Consider the following 19,126-nt stretch of genomic DNA (forward strand, 5'->3'; position numbering starts at 1 on the left):
GGATTTCTGGAGGTTATTATTTCCACCCCTGTCAGTTTGTTTGTTTAAAAGTAAGATTATACAAAAACAACCAAACGGATTCCCACGAATGTCAGTGGAAAATCCATTCATTTTTGTATTTTCTTGTCATATTTTCACGGCATTTTTCAAAATTTTTATCGTTTTCCCAGGTCACAATTTATGGATCTTGATGTAAAAAATGTGGAATAGTTTGGTGCAGCTTGACTGAATTTAAGGGGAGGGGCCTTGGGGGAGGTATGCATTCTACTGAGTGCCATTCTAGTACTGTTCATAGTTCCTTTAAAGCTGAGTCATGGTCCTTTCTTATATCTACACACAGCTTCTTTGTCAGATTCCACAAACAAACAGAAATGAGAGGGATGGATGAGATTTGAGCAGTGTCTGAACAACTCGACCAGAGGATTACTTTTAATCTAAGCTTCTGTTCAGTGGCTCTCCTGTCTTCAATCAAGGCAAGGTTTGTCACCATAAGGCTGCTCCTCTATTTGGAGCTCTCAGTCTTTGAAGTGGCCGGCATTTAGAAGGAGAACTTTGCCACATTTAAAAGTCCCACATGATAAGATGATTATAAATTCCTGCAGCCGGGAGAAGTTCAATCAAAATTCAAACAACAACTTTCTCATTAAGTTTGAGTTCATGGAGGTGCAGCAAGATGGTAGTCTGCCTACAGACACAATAAAAGTTGAGCTACCCAAATATATTCTATTTAAAGTATTTTTCTTAACTTGCCGGTCTTCATATCTACCCCCCCAAAGCACTCTGAACATGTCAAAGTAATTTTTTCACTCTAACTTTAAAGTTAAGTTCTATATTTCTTGAAAAATTGGCACTAGTTATTTTCATGCAATTTTCAAAGTTGCTGTCATTAAACTGTATCATTCCAGATACATTGTTTTTCCAAATAAATATTCCTTTATATGATTTAGTCAGTTGGAGTCTTCATATGGTACAATCTCAGCTTCTGTCAGAACTAATTCCAACCATCAAATAGTCTGACAGCTCAACATAAACATCAAACTAACATTTCTGACCTGCCGCTACATTGGGAAACATCAAGACCTCTCAGATTGTCCGGGAAAAGTTTTCTTTCTGTCTCCAGATGCAAAACTAAAGATGGAGAAGCGGTGTTCAGTTTGTATGCACCACACATCTGGAACAAGCTCCCAGAGAACTGCAGTAACACTTTGTTCTTTGAAATCAATGCTTTCATATGGCCTTTCACTAAATCAAATAATTACAAATTTCTTACAGTGCACTATAACTCTCACTCCTTTATTTTTTTATTAGACTTTTATGTAACCCTTTGAATTATATTTTTTATTGTCTTAAGTTACTTTTCAATTCATCATGGGGCCCTTTCTATTTTCTGTGAGGAACTCACTGTGCATATAAACTGGCCTTGCCAGTTATTTTATGCAATGTTGCTCCACTGCACTGCTTAACATTCCTGTTCTTTCTCAACCACGCTTATGTTTTGTCACCGGCAGTTTTGTCTCATTTTTGTGTCTGTAAAGATTAAAGAGGTTATCCAGGTCCTGGTATCTTCAGAAGTTGTGCAAGTGTAGGTAGGTAACTGCACACTCGTCTCTGTGAGGGTCATATTCATCGGCGGCTCGTTTTTTGGGGTTAAACAAACTAAAGCAAGACTGAGCAAAAACAACACAACACACAATATGCCAGTCCTGTAGCCTTCATAGAAAATGTAGCCTCATAGTGACTGTGGGAACTTTCATGCCGTTTGCATTTTCCACAGAGATGCTTTAGGTCTCTCAAAACAGCAAACAGGGGAAGCAGCTTACTCCACTTCCAGTAAGTGAGTTTTCCTTCTCAGAAGTAAGCTCGACCTCATCACCTGCTGCTGAACCTGTAAATCGGGTAGGTCCGGACCAAGCTCCTTTTTTCTCTTTTTTCTTGTTGGGGTGTTTTTGTAAAGAAATCCCTGAATTTCCCACAGTTCCACCTGAAGCCGGTCAGCTCGCAACAGACGTAACTCACTGACGTCTTACATACCTGAGATGGCATCGAGGGTCGACAAATCACATTAGAGTAAAATAACTTAAGTTGATACCTATTGGCTATGAATAAAATTGGGAGTGTCCAGGGCGCAGAGAGATGCAACCCGTGGAAAATCCGCAACAACCAATTCAAGAGCAGTCTCGGGTCCTCTGGTTGCCAAAAGTTAAGGACCCACATTCACTTCCATTTGGCCGGCGCCCCCACACCCGGAAGTATATGTATTTAGACAGAAATGAACCAAAGACATTTTGAAACCAACTTATATTGAACGCTCACAGGCGCTTATTGTCAACCAGGAGCATTGTACCAGTAAAGCTTAATTATCTCATTACTTTATGTGTAACATTTTTATGCCTAAACGCCCCATTATTGACCAGCCGCCACTGCCAATATTTCTGTGAGTACTAACATGCTATTTTCACATGTCACACGACGAGAAGCACAGGTTTGGTCCAACCTTTTGATGACAGACAAGTTACAGCCTTAACATTCTGTCTCTTTGTGAACCTCAAGTTTTCCACTTCAGTTTCATCCCAATACAACTGAGACCTTATTCGAAGAATGTGGTTCCTATTCATTCTGTCCTTTGATTTACACATGAAAGTTCCTCTGCAGTTGTCCCAAATTTTTATTTTTTAAGAAAGAGATGTGCAACATAATTATATCCAAACTGTTTAGACATTTTCAATATATACTTAGTTATAAGCTGTTTTTTATGTAAATCACATTTTTTTACTTACAAATGATCGTTTCCTTCAGCAGCCCCGAGTTTGTAGTGAGATATTTTGTAGTGAGGAATGACATGGGCTAAGTTATGTGAATGATGTTGTAAAAATCACGACATATTAAATGTATTTTGGTGGTAAATAAATCATCAGAGCAGATTGTTTATCTGAGTAACTATTAAAAAGGAGGCTTGTTGCATCTGTTAAATAGATAGCAACATATAAACATCGGTCCTATTTTTTAAAAATAAAGTCCTGATTGAATGTGAACTTTTTGTGTTGTTTCAGTGTTTCCATTTGATCTATTAAACATAATCTTATCGATTTCTACTGGATTCTTCAACAATTGAAAAGTCTACCAAAGAGAAGCTATTGAGCAATTTCATACTCTCATTAGAGTCTAAGAATGGGGAAGGTCAAAAGGATGCTTGAATCTTCACTACAAGGACACAGAGAGAATGGGAGGATTATCTAAAGAGAAGAACTACTTTGCACAGAAACTAACAGACACACATAGTCACATTGACCTATAGTGCTATATGAGCTACATGTGTAAGACAGTTAAAGAGAATGGCATGCTTCACTTTCATCAAGTTTCCAAATTGTCTTTCCACACCCAAAATGCTCTTAAATCAAAACATTTAAATATCAACTTAATGCTGTTCCTGTTGCAATGAATTGACTTTTCACAGTAATGAGATTTAAAAGCAAAGCTTGTATTTATTAAATAAATACAATGACCTATTTTTGAATAGTGAGTTACTCAAATAGAACCAAATCTGCTGTGATTTGTCACAAGCTATTGGCCTGTTATTATCTGACAGTACAATGATTCATTACATCTGAAAGAAAAACTCCAGATAATATTTTAGCAATTTCTTTTTTATCTGAGGGAGCAGCTGATCGGGTAAAGACTGGAGTCAGGACAGAAGCCAGACATCATGTCCTGCCTATTAGCTCCACACTGCCAGGCTCATCTATCTTTATTGGTCATCCATTAGCCTGCATTAAAGGGAGACACGGGATAATAGCAGTAATGATGCTGATGATGGAATTATACTGTGGGTACACACGTCATCATTGCAGCGTTACGCCTAGAATCAAAATGGACAGATGGACGGACAGATAAAATAAAAACTCCTTTCGAGGTTGATTAGTTTGTGTGTGTATGTATGTGACAAACAAACATCTGAAGGAAGTGAACACGTTGGCGTCTTGCAATTTAGCTAAAAAAAATGACTATAGCGCTTCGAGGTGTGTGCATTAAGCACACGGCAGACACACAGCCAATCTAAACGCAGCACCTGTGCCAATCTGCGCAAAGGACAGATGCTGGTACAGGTGCGTGCGTGATGATGGTTGGCAGCGATGAGCACCAACCTGAGCAGCAGCACCGCACACACACACACACTCACACACACACATCCACCAGACGCAGCAAAGTGATGATGCCAGGAATTAGACAGCCAGGACGGAGGGATCATTAAGGCAACTTTCTGGAAAGGCGCTCTCAGATCGGGAAAAGCAGCGAGCAAAATGGAGATATGGGTGTCTGGTTCCAAGATGATGGATTCAGAGGCGTGAGCGTCTTTTACGGGCCGCGCATTTCAACAATCAATCACAACTGTTTACAGTCCAGGGTATTGCCGTTTCCCTATTTTGGTTGGAGGCATCTCACCAGTCTTTCTCCTATTATGCCTCTTAATTAGCTCCGCATGAATTACTAATCAACCATGAAGAAGGCATTCACCAATTTAAAAAGTGATAGCCCATGAAATGAACAGCACAGCCTCATACAGGCACATCAGTTACTAATGCTGAAGAAGAAGAGAGACAAAGAGAACGACAGAAGCGCGCGCACACACACACACACACACACACACACACACACACACATAAACACACACAAACACACACACCTTATTGTGAATAAATCCTTCATTAACTATTTAGAATGGTATCAGTGCTGGCCCTGCCATCCTGCTGTGTGTACTCAGTGATCCACACAGGAGACATTGATCTTCCTCATAAGGAACATAATGACCACCAGAGAAATACTGATCATATTTCAGTACCAGTCAATTCAGTTCATTAGGGCCGCTTTACCTCCCGCTGCGGACCTGTATTGATCTTCCCAGTGTCACCAGACTGTTATTCTCTGCTAACTAGATAGGGAACTCTGAAAAACTGTAATTTATACAGTGGCAACAGCGAGAAGTGGAGGACCCGGCACAAACAAACAAGCATAAAAATATATTAAAAAAGACAGAAGACTGCCCCGTCGGTTTGAGAGCAAGCGTGGACTGTCTGTCTCTGTGCCCTTTCTGCGTCGGCATCAAATGTCAAACATGACACAAGAAATCCTAAAAGAACCCGAGCTGTCCCTGGGTTTCAGGGAGAATTCTTCGTATGCCTCTAATACCTTTTCCACTGGCTCCTCTAATCTCCACTTATCTGGCAGCCAGGTGAGCCGCAGCACATGGCTGGTGGGCAGGCTTTGGTCTGTGGGAATACAGCTCATCTTAATGGTATTGCTCTCTCTTTTCCCCTCTCTTCCCTTTGCTTCTCGTGCCCCTTCCTCCGGGGCGGCTGTCAGACCGGGGTGTCGCGGCAGCCAGAGAACCTCAGCATTGCTGCTGTAGCTGACAGCAGGAAGCCGATGGGATTGGACGGGAGTCCGCAGCCGCCTGTCATGCATAGGGGGCAGCCAGGCTTATAGGTGCACAGCATCAGACAGATAATAGCAGGTAAAACTCAGGCCAACCAGCAGCTTGTTCGTCGCCAGGGGATGCAGGACCCCTGGTGGGTGGATGTGGGGGTCACACATGGAAGGGTCAGAGTGTTCTTACAACTTGTGGCCTTTACCTAACAGACGCAGACCCCCACCCACGCACACACCAACAGCAGTCAGGGAGAGCCAAGGTCACGGATATCAAATCCTTCCACAGAATCATCCCTGCAGCTTACTGTACACTTGGCAGAGGTTAAGATTGATTTGGAGCTTAATGCCGAGTGTTGGTGCAGCGACTGCACATCCAAACCCAGCAGACATCTTATTAGGTTTTCTATTCCCCTTACTTCATTCTCTTTTATTGTTTTTGGTCTAATTTTTGTAGAAAGAACTGCGAGTCCCCGAACCACAATAACAACTGTTTATGTCATAAAGCATTTTCTGTGTGACTCCGCTCTACAAAATGCAAACACATTTTTATCTGTTTAAGCTAAAATGACGGTGACTTAAACTTAATTAAATCTGTGAATAAATATATGAATCGCTTGCAATCACGCCACTAACTTTGAAAAACAACTGAAAGCACAATATCTCACAAAGCATATTCCTGAACCAGGGCAAACAAACACTAGCAAGGATTCTGGCTTTGACTGTGAAGAAGTATGTCACATGTCATGTATCCCCTCTGCCGTCCACATGCAGGATGCCAGCTGATGTGACAAAGGGAAACAAGTCTTTCTCACATTTAGTTCTTTGGGGGAGAAAACCGTCAAGAGGAATCTGGCAATCGGTTGCTATATGACCTGAGACACACAGCCTGATAACGCAGCTCGTCGCTGAGCTGCTGCCACCGGGAGACAGGTACAGCAGATTTTAGATTTACAGGTGTAATAAAAACAGGTTTTACTTTCATATAAACCAAGTCTGCACATGTTTGACAATGTTGTTGATCACCAGCATTTAATTGTGCTGATGTTACTTTAAAAACTCACTACATGTCTATTCTCCATGTTTAGCCAAGCACTTTTATGTCATGTACTGCAGGATACATATATATATATGTATACATACATTTACTAAAGATTTCTGTTGAAAGTCAGATATGACACTAGTTGCCTCGGATTAGTGAGTGAAAATATATCTATATCATTCATGGTCTCCAATAGAGGTCAGCACAAAGTCACAGGACAGCAGGGAAGTGTAATGAGCAAGAGAATTACCTGAGTTTAAAGGAGTTGGGCTAAAGTATCGTGCTGAAGTTCCCTTGGTAAAGACTGTGGATGCTTTCCTCTATAACTGAACCTGTCGGCTGCTGTAATGGAACATTTTATTACATTTCACAGCAAAGACAATTATCAATTCTGGTTCATACAATTCTACCTAGCTGCAGCTAGGGACCAGAGCACCCTGTCACTTAGTCAGACTTGGGTCAATGGCACAGAACAATGGAATCACATTTGATTTATACTAAATAAGTCCCTCCTTTCACAGAGGTAGAATGTTTATCCAATCAGTTCTCTGCGTGTTGTCTTCAGGCTTAGATTTGGTCACCTCCAATCTGAATGAAGGACCCCTTCGAAGGTCTCACTACACATCAACATCAGGCATCTGCTTAGACTCCAAGTGTTAAAACCTGTTTTCCCAGAGACCCCTGTCTCTGACTGTAACACCTATGCACTCTATCGCAGACAGTAGGATGGACCCTGCTGTTAAGACCTTTTGTTTCATCAGAGGCACAAAGGAATCTCCAACGAATACACATCTGAGTCTGCCAAGCTGACCCCACATGTTTTCAGTCTTAAACACACAGAAATACATATCAGAATAACATTCCCATCTATAACTGTCATTCCTTGCATGAAACATAACTAAATATAAAATCTGCCATCACAGCTGCTGAGAAAGCATAGCAATTATAGCACATCCCTACAAAGGTCATTAATGATGTTTAATTTACATTTATACATGCACCACTGTTTATACACCCATTGAACACGCACGCTCCACATGAGACAGAGGGGGCTGAGGCACAGACTGAGAAAAGGTTGTTTGTGACCTTGAGCGTGGCAGCGAGGAATCTCCTGGCAACGTGCGCATACCTGCACTGCAGCTTGTGACGGTGAATATTCTGTTGTGAACAACTTAGCAGAGTGGCAGGTTATCATATTAATAATTTCTTAGTAACAGGTATCCATAATGGTAGAGCAGACCATTTTCTCAAATATTTAGCAACCTTAAATCAAAGAGGATGCAAAAGGTTGTGAGTAAAAAGTGGTGTGTGAGACTAGCGATGTCCTTGCTACACACACACACACACACACACACACACACACACACACACACACACACACACACACACACACACACACACACACACACACACACACACACACACACACACACACACACACACAGAGTTCGTAAAAAAAACTCAATCCACCAGTCATAACACAGAGACGGAGTGGCATCAACCTCTATTATCTAGTCCCTATGCTGCTAACACAAAAGGCTCCCTGGAACAAAAATCCAATCAGTCCTCTCTAGGAGGATTTGCTCCACAGCAGTGCTCAGCAACACTGGTGGCTCTGCTGGTGACAAAGAAATAATCTCAGCGCCCGCAGCCTGTTTACTGCCTCCGTCACATCGCCCTTTTAGAGAGAGGACAGACACGAGTCTATACGCTTCTTCTGTTGTCATTTACTGTCCTCCGAGTTTAGCGCTCCCTCTCCCTCTCCCTCCTTTCCTGCATGCAGCAACATGAGACACATGGTTGACTGCGTGTACAGGGCATGAAATTAGGGTGTTGGCGACATAGCATGTTTACTCTAAGCATTAGTAATAGGTCCGAAAAAACTAAAACCTTCAGGACTATAGAATAGAGGCAGAATTTTAATGATTGTTTGATGACAAATATTTTCTAAATATCAATGTTGTGTTGTCCCCCATAATCCCCCCCCCCCCCCCCCGTATTATTTTCTGGCTCCTATCTTTCACAGTCGTTCATTCTTTGCCTGCTAAATTATCTCACTCATTCTCCATTCATTAGCATGCCGCTGCTTATTTAGCCACGCTGCTGAGAAGCCTTCAACAACATCAACTGGAAAATACTCAATATGAGGCGGCCAGCACCCCCCTGTCCTCTCCTCGCTTCCATCCCTCATCTCCTTCTTTGTTTGTTTGATTTTTTTTTTCTTTAACCACATCAAAACGGAAGCGCAGTCCCCCATAATGAAGAGAGGAGAAACAGTAGAGCAGTGAGATAAAATATGCAAATTCACAGAGAAAGGATATAATTAGGGCAATAATAGGAAGAGTTGTTTTCACAGCTGCTCATTTACACAAATGCCTGATAGTAGTTTGGATAAATAATGTCTGTTTTTCCTGTATTTCATCTTTTCCGGTGCAAAGTCTTCACTAAAAACAGATATCTGCAGCTCTTCTACCAGAGAGCCAGTCGACCTTACAGTCCCTGAGCAACCCACAGATGTCTATCAGCTCAGGTATGTACCACAGGACTAGATAGTGAGCAGGAGGTTGCATTTAGGTTGTTTCAGACATGTCTTCCCTCTTTTCATGGCTCAATTCAGGCTGGATAGAAACCCAGTCTCCTGGTCTGCATCTGAAAAAATAATACTTTTCTCAGAGTGGAAACTACAAACCAGACTCAACCCAGTCTTCTCCAGTACCATCCAGATTTATGTGTCTTCCTTTTTCTAAGTTTCGTCCAGCTTTTATACATTACAACCTTTACAAGAGGACAGTGCATGGTGGGGGGGAAAAGTGTCCTGAAGAGACAAAGGGCCCCTACATTTTGTATACATGCCAGCGCAACGTGTGGCCCCCCCACAAATAACACCATGGCCCCGCCTTCCCCTTGTGTCGAAGCCGGTGTCAATGTTTACAACTGTAATGAGAGGCAGACTATTCCTAGCCCAGAAAGAAAAGAAAGAAAAGACTGATTTGCAGGAGCGGCAATCAGGTCAAACGTGTTTTCTCATTTCCAACTAAAGTTGTAATGCATCTCCTTTTTGCCAACATCTTCCAGTTCCGTGACTTTCTGTCTGTCAGCGTGAGAGGGAAATACTACTGAATAGGTTTAATGAACACCAAGATATGCACATTGCATGTGAATACCCGTTCAAGGGATTGTACTGGGAGCACTGTGGTTTCAGGTGTGACTGTGGAAATGGTTTACATGACTCAAATGTCAGGTGAGAGGGGCCATTATCAGAATTGTGGTTGGGGCCCAAGGGAGGTCAGGGCCAGCTCGGGGCATATCAGGTCAGTCGTCTTCATTTATATAAGACTTCCCTAGTCTTAGTGACCACTCACAGGGCTTTACAACATGAGTAATATTCCCCTACTCACGCACACATTCATACAACGCTTCTATAGCACATCTAAATCACTCAGCTATCAGGGGCAATATGGGGCTCAGTGCTTTGCCCAAGGACACTTCCACACAGAAAAGCCGGGGATCGAACCATTACTGAACAACCAACTCCGCCCTCTGAACCACACCTGCCCACAAAAGTCCAAAACAATTTAAAAACTGAATAGCTCATGCTTGCTTCAAGTATTAAGGACAGAACAAGAGCTCTATAAGGAAGGCTGGCTTGATTAACTTATTTAATGGATTCTGTGTGCTGGACTTACTGTCGAGATCCTGCTGCCACTGGCTACTTTCTTTCAGGAGTCCTGCTGCAGTGTCACCAGTTGTGGATGATAATTACAATTAAATAGTCATGTTTTTTTTTTAAAGTGAGGAGGTCGTCAATAGCATTTTAAAGACATTTAGTGAGCATGGCTGAAAGGGGCATAGAACACAGAGCAACTCAATGAAATACTGAAGGTTTCTCATGTTTCAACTTAACTCAAAGGGAGATCGTTGGGATTGATAGAGATCATCTGATTAAAGTCTGCAGAGTTGAATAGAGAAGAAATTGGTTCGCATAAGTATTTAAAAAAGAAAAGATTAATAATCTGTGTTCTTCAAAGTCAAAAGAGTGATAGCACCAAGAGTTTAACTACCATTCCTGTGGTTTACGAAAATTTCATAGGAGGGAAACTCTCACTGCACCAACACCACAACAACCCTCCACGAGTGCAATTTACACAGGGGCCAAGTCAAATACATCATATTCAAAACAAAAGTGTCACCACAACAAAGACATAAATACATGCCATATAAGTGTATTGTTTGGATGACTGCCCAGAGACTTTCATCTGAGGAAATGAAAGCTATGAAATGGTTGAGAGGACACCAGGCTGCTGCATTGTGTAAATTAGAAAAATAAACTTGACTTTTCTGCAGATTTTGTAGATTTTGTACAAATGTTGAAAACTTGACATCTTGCTGCTGCCAGTGAAGAAACCAAGGCTGCACATACAAATTGAGAACACATTTTTTTTTCTTGTATTCATTGACTTTCACCGATATCATCGGCCGATGTTCATATTTGTTGTAAAACCGCTGGGCACGTGCCGCAGCTGGGGGAGCAGTCGCTCCGTCGCCCTCCTCTCCGCGGCCAGAGGCTCAAGGCCAATGTATGCTTCTCCGTTTTGACGGACACGGACAGATAGGACCGCCCTCTCCAACGTGGAACGCCCTCTCCGTGCCTCTCCGAGGCTCCTCGGAGAGCTTTTCGTGCAGCTCTCATTTTTCTAACTACACGTCGAAATGACGGACAGCCCACGGATAGCACTTGGCTGTGATTGGTCCGCTAACGCCAGCATTTCGGAATGGAAACTTCCTGTTCCATTCCCTACATCACAATAAACCAAAATCACAACTACGACTCTATGATTAATGTGACACGTGTGTTAAGCCAGCGGCGTTGTCCGGCTGACGGTGGCTGGTTAGAGCACTTACAGCATGTGTGTACGGTCACATACGGTTATAACGAACTTTGATAACGGGGCTAGCGGGCTAGCCACCATGCTAACTGCGGTGGGAACAGCGCAAAAACCTGCTGACTTTAATCCCACGGCTCTCATGACACTGTTTCTCAAACACCGTCAGGTTAGAAGCAAACACTTGGTAGTAGCTAGTATCGGGTGTCCCTGCTGACTGTGTGTGGAAGCTGGGGGGAGCTAGCTGCCTCCGTGTAGCTTCAAGCTGTTGCAGCTGTTGAATTAGCAACGCAGTTTGGAAACAAGACCGGGGAACCGCTGCGTTAAGACACGATAACATAAGCATTTTGACCCGCTGGGTGTCACTTTATTCAGCAAAAACTGTCGCGTCATCAACATCCTTTTTCTGTTAGTTGCCATCGTTCACTGTGTGTGAGGAGCCGGGAGGACGTAAATAAACCAGCGTGGACTTCTTCTATATACCTCATGAGGTAGGCTTGTCTAAGCTCGACTTCCGTTTCGCCATCTACTGTTCTGGCGGTGAATTGTTTTCACAACAAAAAGGCTCGTAGAACTATAAATCAAAAAGGGTCCGTCCGATCCGTCCGTCCGTCATTCCGAAACGGACTCGGAGAAGCATACTGAGGCCTTCAGTGTGCGGCACCGGGAGGTGCCTCAGTGTGCGGCAACGGGAGGTCCTCATCCGATGGCACCTCATGGCGTCACTGGTGCGGGGGCTTTCTTTCTCTTGGACCGCGGGGCGGTGTCCATCGCCGGCGCGGAAGGCGGGCCGTTGGAGGGGACCGGGTACGCGGTCAGCGGCGGCCACTCTGGACGCGTGTCGGGCCCTTCTCGCGGATCACCTCAGCTACGGCGACCGCTGGGGGAACCCTCCGGCTGGCGCCTAGCAGCTGACTGAGAACTGGTGCGGACCAGGGGAATCCGACTGTTTAATTAAAACAAGCATCGTGAAGGGCCACGGTGGGTGTTGACGCGATGTGATTTCTGCCCGACACTAAAAACAGGTAAAACTGAGGAGGGCTTGTTAAGTTATCTTTACTCACGCAGTGTAACTTGGCGTAAAAAGTATGAGCGTAGCGTCTGTTTAAGTATTTTATTCTCATGTGCATCGGCTCTATTCATCCGTCTCATGCACAGGTGACTAGGGAATTTGACAACATACGTCATACACACAGAAGCCGTAACACATCTAATAAACGGGCAATACTGCTACCGTAAATCAATGAGAAGAGCGTTCTCTATAATGATACTTTAACAGGGCTGTTTTAGACAGGGTAAAAAGGTACTGTTTTAAATTATCCTTGTGGTATTTTGACCAAAATATGTTACAGACATTTCATTAAGATCCCGAGGAACCATTTCAACTTGCGGTAAAATGGGCATAATAGGTCTCTGTTAAATAAAGTTTAGTTAAATCAAAGATTGTTTCATAAATCTGATTCAATTTGTGCTCATTAAAAGATAAGAGTGATGAAGGGCTGACATTTTTTTAAATAGTGCTTTTTAAATAATGATTTAATTATTTTTCTGGCACAAAAAGGTGAATGAATAATAACAAAAAGAAAATAAACAAATATCGGTATCGGCTATCGGCCAGATTGTTATTTTAAATATCGGTATCGGTATCGGCCAAGAATTTCCATATCGGTGCATCCCTAAATAATAGATATACATTTTCTATTTACACAGTTTTGTTTTTTTAGTCCATTTGACTGAGTCATTGTTTGAGCCTGATTCCCTGGATTATCTGCATCAGGAATATTGCAGCTGGTAAACAACATGTCTGCATGGTGAGCGCACTGCACCTTCCTTTAGATTAATCATATTTACTTGGTCAATGCATACTAGAATTGAGTATGTATAAAGAAGTAGGAAAGAATGATTCAGGACATTATTCAAGATGAAGATGTAGCTGTGTGTGAGTGTTTTGTACAGTCTTTGTGACCCTTTTTTCAAAAATATGAATATAAATTGAAATTTGTTGATGTGATTAGATGTGTGACTGTTTCGCTGTTGATGATTTTGTTTAGAAAATGCCTTGATGAGGTTGTTACCATGGCAACAAAAGGCTAAAATGATTATGTTTTTAATCATGTAGGGACCATCAGCTCCATACCAAATAATTGTGTTCACGCTCTCTGTATGCTCATGCCTTTATGATGTTAAATTTATATATCCTTCAATTTCCTCAGCATCACCGCTGTGTGGATCATGAAAGACTCAGACGCGGCTTTTGAATATGAGCAGCTGGCTGTGCAGAACGTACCTCCTGACCTCAGAGATGTGTACAGTGGTTTTGTCTGGAGAGAGCAAAGCAGGAAGCACAAAGAATAACTGTAGAAGAAGATTCTCTAATGAAGAACATTTCTATTCTGCTCCGACAGAAACCGCAGGGAAATGGAGATACAAAGGGAGAAGTGATCGAGTGAAAAAGAAGAAAGTGAGAGCAGGGATCTGAGAACTGCCTATTATCTCCACACTGCTTCATTGCCTCAGATGCACACCCAGGCTGGAACGCGTCTGTGCGCGGAACCTAACAGTGTGTGCACACGTACACACGCGCAAATCTGCCCAAATCTCATGAATATGATTGACCTTTTTTCCAGTGTAATGCTGAGAGCGCATCAAGGGGAAAGGAGAAACTAAACAGAGGCAAGCAGAGTTAATTCAGAACAACACATTATTGGGTTCTGACTGCAGATATGGAAAAGGACAATCTAATCGATGAGCCAAAAGAATGACAATGGCCTCTCGAATCAATGTCTGCACCCCATTTTCTCGCTGTGAAAAAGACAAAGCCCTCAATGCAGGTGTTTTTGTTGTTCTGTTTGCACCTGTGAGTGCGTATCCATGCCTGTGTGTGTGTATGTGTGTGTTTGTGTGTGTGTACCTGGCTGTTGTTGTGGTGGAACAGTTGCCAGGACTAATCATTATTTAGTTGTGGCGGGGCTGGAAAGGTCAGCAGTCTGAAATGTCAGGCTGTGTTCAACAGGAGCAAGATGCAGCCGTGTGCTGCTCAAGTGTCCAATTAAAGAGGGCCGAGTGAGGTTTGAGTGGGTCTGTGTGTGAGTCGGTATGCATGCATGTGTGTTTGTGTCTGTGTGAGTGTGAAAGAAGAAAGTAAAGACATACTGTGCTATTGTTGTTTCTTTTCCTCCTATGTGTATAATAACTGTATTTATGTCAAATTCAAATTTAAGTATATATTCACTTGTGTGTGAATACAGATATAAGTGTGAACCGGTCTTCAGAGCTGCTAATGCATGCCATTATAAACACAGGCCTCCTTCCCTCTCACACCAGCACCTTATGAAGCCACCTGAGCCTATTAGCTAGTTCACACCCGGTGATTCCCTCTGCTCTCCGTGATGCAGAGCCGAGACAAAGGGGCAGAAACAAGAGGACGGAGGCCATGTGAGAAAGTGAGATCACTAATAAATAACAACAGATATCAGGTGTTGCACAGATGAGTTGCCCACAGCAGGGAGGGGAGGCGCTTGAGAGGATGACAAGGAGCGAAGGAGCAGAAACTCCTCAAATCTGCAGGGAGGAGGAGAGGGTGTCCTGGCTGTGTTTCCCTATCGGAATCATTCATCTGAGAGCCTCACCTGCTCTCCATACAGCCATCATAATAACCTTCACCGTGTTCACTGTGTGCGGGTGTGCATGTCCACTCACCTAGCGTGAATGGTAATAAGCAGCGGGGCAGGATAAAATATGTCCGCCGAGTTAAGGATATAATAGACTCCCCTGAATAATGACCTGCAATAATTTACACAGCGAGCCGAGCACTACACAGTGTCAGAGGAAGAAACCTGGAAGAAAGTGAGGAATAATAAAAAGCCATCTCAGGTCCCCGCCCAGCAGAAAACGGCACCCTGAAGGAGGGGATTTCTTCTGTGTCAACAATCATACGCTCATCTAAAAGGGGCAATGAGAAGACATGGAAGTATTAAGCTGTTTGAAGATTAATTTAATGGGATGGCATTGTGACTGTTTAAGGTAAGGTTGGTAGGTTGTTTCTGAAACACTTTTATTGTATTTGTCCTGATAGCCATCAATAAATAAAATGAAAAAGTGGAAAAAGATTATATTATATTATATATTATATGACGTACCAATTGTCAGGCGTGTTGGTTTATCCTAAATATGAGAAGAGTCGGACTGGTCCAATTTAAGTATTTATTGAGATGCAATGAAATGAACAACATAGCTATGGACAATTATCACAGCCTAGGCTAAATCAGTTAGCAATAGGTAGTTAATAATGGCCCCGAACAAAAGGGGTTTGATATAATTATAACAGTAGATTTAATATGATTGGTTATGAAAGATTGAAGGGGAGTCACCGCAAATCAATTTGGTTCTCCCTTATTGGTCCACAGCTGTAGTCCCCCGCCCCTTTTCAAGGAATCCAGGAAGTGACAAGAAGCCGCGCTCCGTGACGCTACTACTACTCTGATAGTTGCTAAGCAAAATGTTCTCTTCATGAAAGGCCTTGACACAGCTGATGCCATGTGGGCCATTGGAGAAAGGAATATGATGTTCCTGCTATATCCAAACAATGTCCTGTTGATGTAAACATTAGGATCCTCGAAACCAAAACAACGAAACAAAACAATGTCAACAAAGTCACTCTGTCCGACCTCCAGAACTTATCAGACAGCTGCACAAAATATATATGTGATGTGAATTAATCTAAGGGAATAATGGTTGAATATCAAAAGTTAGAATTCAGAAAAATTATAAGATCCATTATTAACACTATGCAGCAAGGGTTATTTATAAATCATTTGTATAAAGGCCTTATATCTGGCCTAACCTGCTCAAGACCCCCCTCCTGCCTTTATTGCAAAGAATACAGTTAGACCTCAGAACAGCTAAAATATTGAATTCTCACACTATCCATCCCTAACTTACCTGCGTGCCTGTGCACACCCTGCCCATGCTCTCACTTTGCATGACTGCACAAGCAGGAGAGTATTCATCACTGAAGAAGAGACAACAGCCAATAGCTAGCGAGAGAGTTACAGAAAGGTTGTCCTCTAGCAGTCAGTCAGTGCATGTTCATGTGTTTTGGGGGACGTAGCTTTTGAAAGTGTAGCCTACTCTTGCTCGCTTCACCAGTATCTCCAACCCGAGCGTTATCAAGACATTGCAATATCACCAGAGTAAAACTTTGGAGCAACGGAATAAGTTATCAGGTTGTTGTGCCATTTATCTTACTTATGAGACAAAAGTCTGATGCTGCAGGCTGGCTAAAAACAGAGTGGACAAAATTGAAATAACCTTGGTGAGTGCAAAGCGAAGCACTCAGCCCCCCTATTTTTTTCTCATTTAGTAGCATGAGATTTCATTTTATTTTCTTCTCACAGTTTATTCTTATAATGAGCTACTAGACAGACTTCTAAAGAGGCAGCTGCTTTGACAAAAAGAAACAGACTCGTTGGGACTGTCCTCTGTGTCAGTGACCCAGATCAACTTAAAATGCAAAGTCCCATTGAGCCGTACCCAGCCACAATAAAGTGAAAAAAAGTGAATAAACATTCCCCAAAATTAGTACAGAGCTCAGTCATTGTGAAAATCGAGAAAGTGTCGCACTATTGAAGCTTTCTCCAAGAGGTGAACAGAAAGCCACTTATCCAGGAGGTGCAGGACTCCTCTAGGGAGATGGGAGAAACAAATATCTCTGCAGCGCTACATTATTCAGGCCTCTGTGTGAGAATAGCTGCATGAGTCACCTCCGAGTAAAACGCATACGACAAATATATTTCTCATTTTTTGAGGTGAATCAAAAACTGAAACTTGTCCCTACAGCAAACTTTGTTTTGAATTGATGTTTGACACAAGATCCATTTTAAGTTGATATATCACATCTTTTGATCAACAGCCTGGGAACAGCAAACAGTCTGATGTCAGATTAGTTGATCTTGGTTGATGCATAGACATCGCGTCGTATTATAATCAAATCCTTTCCACCTCTTTCCTCCTCACTCAGCCGTAGAAGGTGTTTGTATATAAGTGTTCTCACATTCTCTCCCTTCTTCGCCCTTTGTCTCTTTCTGCTTGCCCTCTATCAAACTGTGAAGGCCAGGGGGCCTGAGGAACAGCTGCAAAGTAAACCTGCTAAATTAACCCAGTCTGCATGAGTCTCACATACGCATTATTCTAATCAAAGCACATTAGATCATCCAGCTACTTTAGACATATGGGTCTCTGCATCCTCCTTGCCGTCCCCATCTGTTTCTCCTCCCGAGTTTTTCGAATTTCCTCCCCGCTCTTCATCTCGGTGGATCCCTCGCTTTTCACAGCTGCCTCGCCAAGACACTGGCATTAATTTCCAACAGTGCAGCTACTTTCTGACACGTTTTCACATCCAGTCAAACTCGGAGCACCATATGCCTGCCTGATTGCTAACATGTTACGAGTTTGAGGTGCGCACGGGGTAAAATTCAAACCACTCGGCACAAACTCTGCACGTATTTCTCCTACGCATTCAGGAAATAAAATGAAACCCTGGAGATTACACACTCGCTGCAATATGCTCGTAGACAATATCTGAACATATTTCATTCTCCATGTGTTTCAGTGGTGCTCAAGTGTTTCTCATCAGAGGAATTCAAGTAAGTATGAGGCAGCATCTCAGTAGGACATAATAAATCATTTGAGTTGTTCTGATCGTTTGTTCAGATTTATCGTAGTAGATTTAATACGTGTATTTATGATGGCATTAATACAGTCTATTAAAAAAAGTTGCAAAAACAGTAATCATAAATTTGTCATAATTTAAATACCAACAGTCTAAACAGCAACATATTTCAATGACTATCATATACTGTATTACCAACATCAATTATATCCTAAAATATAAGGATAAGAAAATATGTTGAATTTTTGCACTAAATATATCGAGTGTGGACCGTGAGCACAGAGCATTTGAGTTGTGTTTATGAAAGTATTTAGTTGTGTGTACAGGGAGAAGTCAGGGACATATGGACGTTTGGATGTTTAAGCCTCTTGTAAACACAGAAAGTAAAATGTGTTGACATGCATGGGAGTCTCTACATTACATCCTGTTTTCGCAACTTTGAAACGCTAAGACTAACAAACAGACACAGAGACGCTTCCAGAGACTTTCAGCACACACTAAATAAAGCAGGTGTTGTGAATAGTCTCCCACATGTTAAGAGTACAATTAGATAGTTAATAAAACTAATATTCGCATGAGATTAAAACAGACATATTAAATTGTTCCCATGTCTTCACCAACACGGCGGAAAACTAGGACCCAAAATACCATCTGAGGATGAATGAAAGTAAATGTAATACTAATTCAAATGTGACCCAGGAGAGGGTGAAAGACTTTTTGTTAAAGGGATAGTTCACCCAAAAATTTAAATTCACTATTTATCTACTCCCCCGACATTCAAATTCAACTTAAAAAAAGCTTGATTAACACCATGTTTGCTGTCCACTGTTATGTTCCAGCGGTTACTGCAGCAGATCTTGTCTGGTGAGAATTCAAGTATCGCTGTTTACCACTGAAACTCCAAACGTGTTTTGTGGACTAAAACCCTTCAGCCCACCCCTCTATCTGCAGAGTAGATAAACAGTGAATTTTCATTATTGGGTGAACTATCCCTTTAAAGTGTGTGAGAGTGGGTGTTTATTGAGACACTTATCTGACATGTTAATGTCTTATTATCCGTTTGCCAAAGTCTCCCACGTTCCTTTGGTTAAGACACACATATCCATACAA

The 19,126-nt window shown here is 42.2% G+C and overlaps 1 protein-coding gene across 1 annotated transcript in view; it reads right to left on the reverse strand.

Annotated features, from left to right (window-relative positions):
* Positions 1–19,126, reverse strand: part of agbl4 (AGBL carboxypeptidase 4) — a 266,138-nt gene that overhangs the window by 72,200 nt on the left and 174,812 nt on the right. The window lies entirely within an intron of this gene.

The sequence above is a fragment of the Pleuronectes platessa genome, chromosome 9 (assembly GCF_947347685.1).
Source record: "Pleuronectes platessa chromosome 9, fPlePla1.1, whole genome shotgun sequence".
NCBI lineage: Eukaryota > Metazoa > Chordata > Actinopteri > Pleuronectiformes > Pleuronectidae > Pleuronectes > Pleuronectes platessa.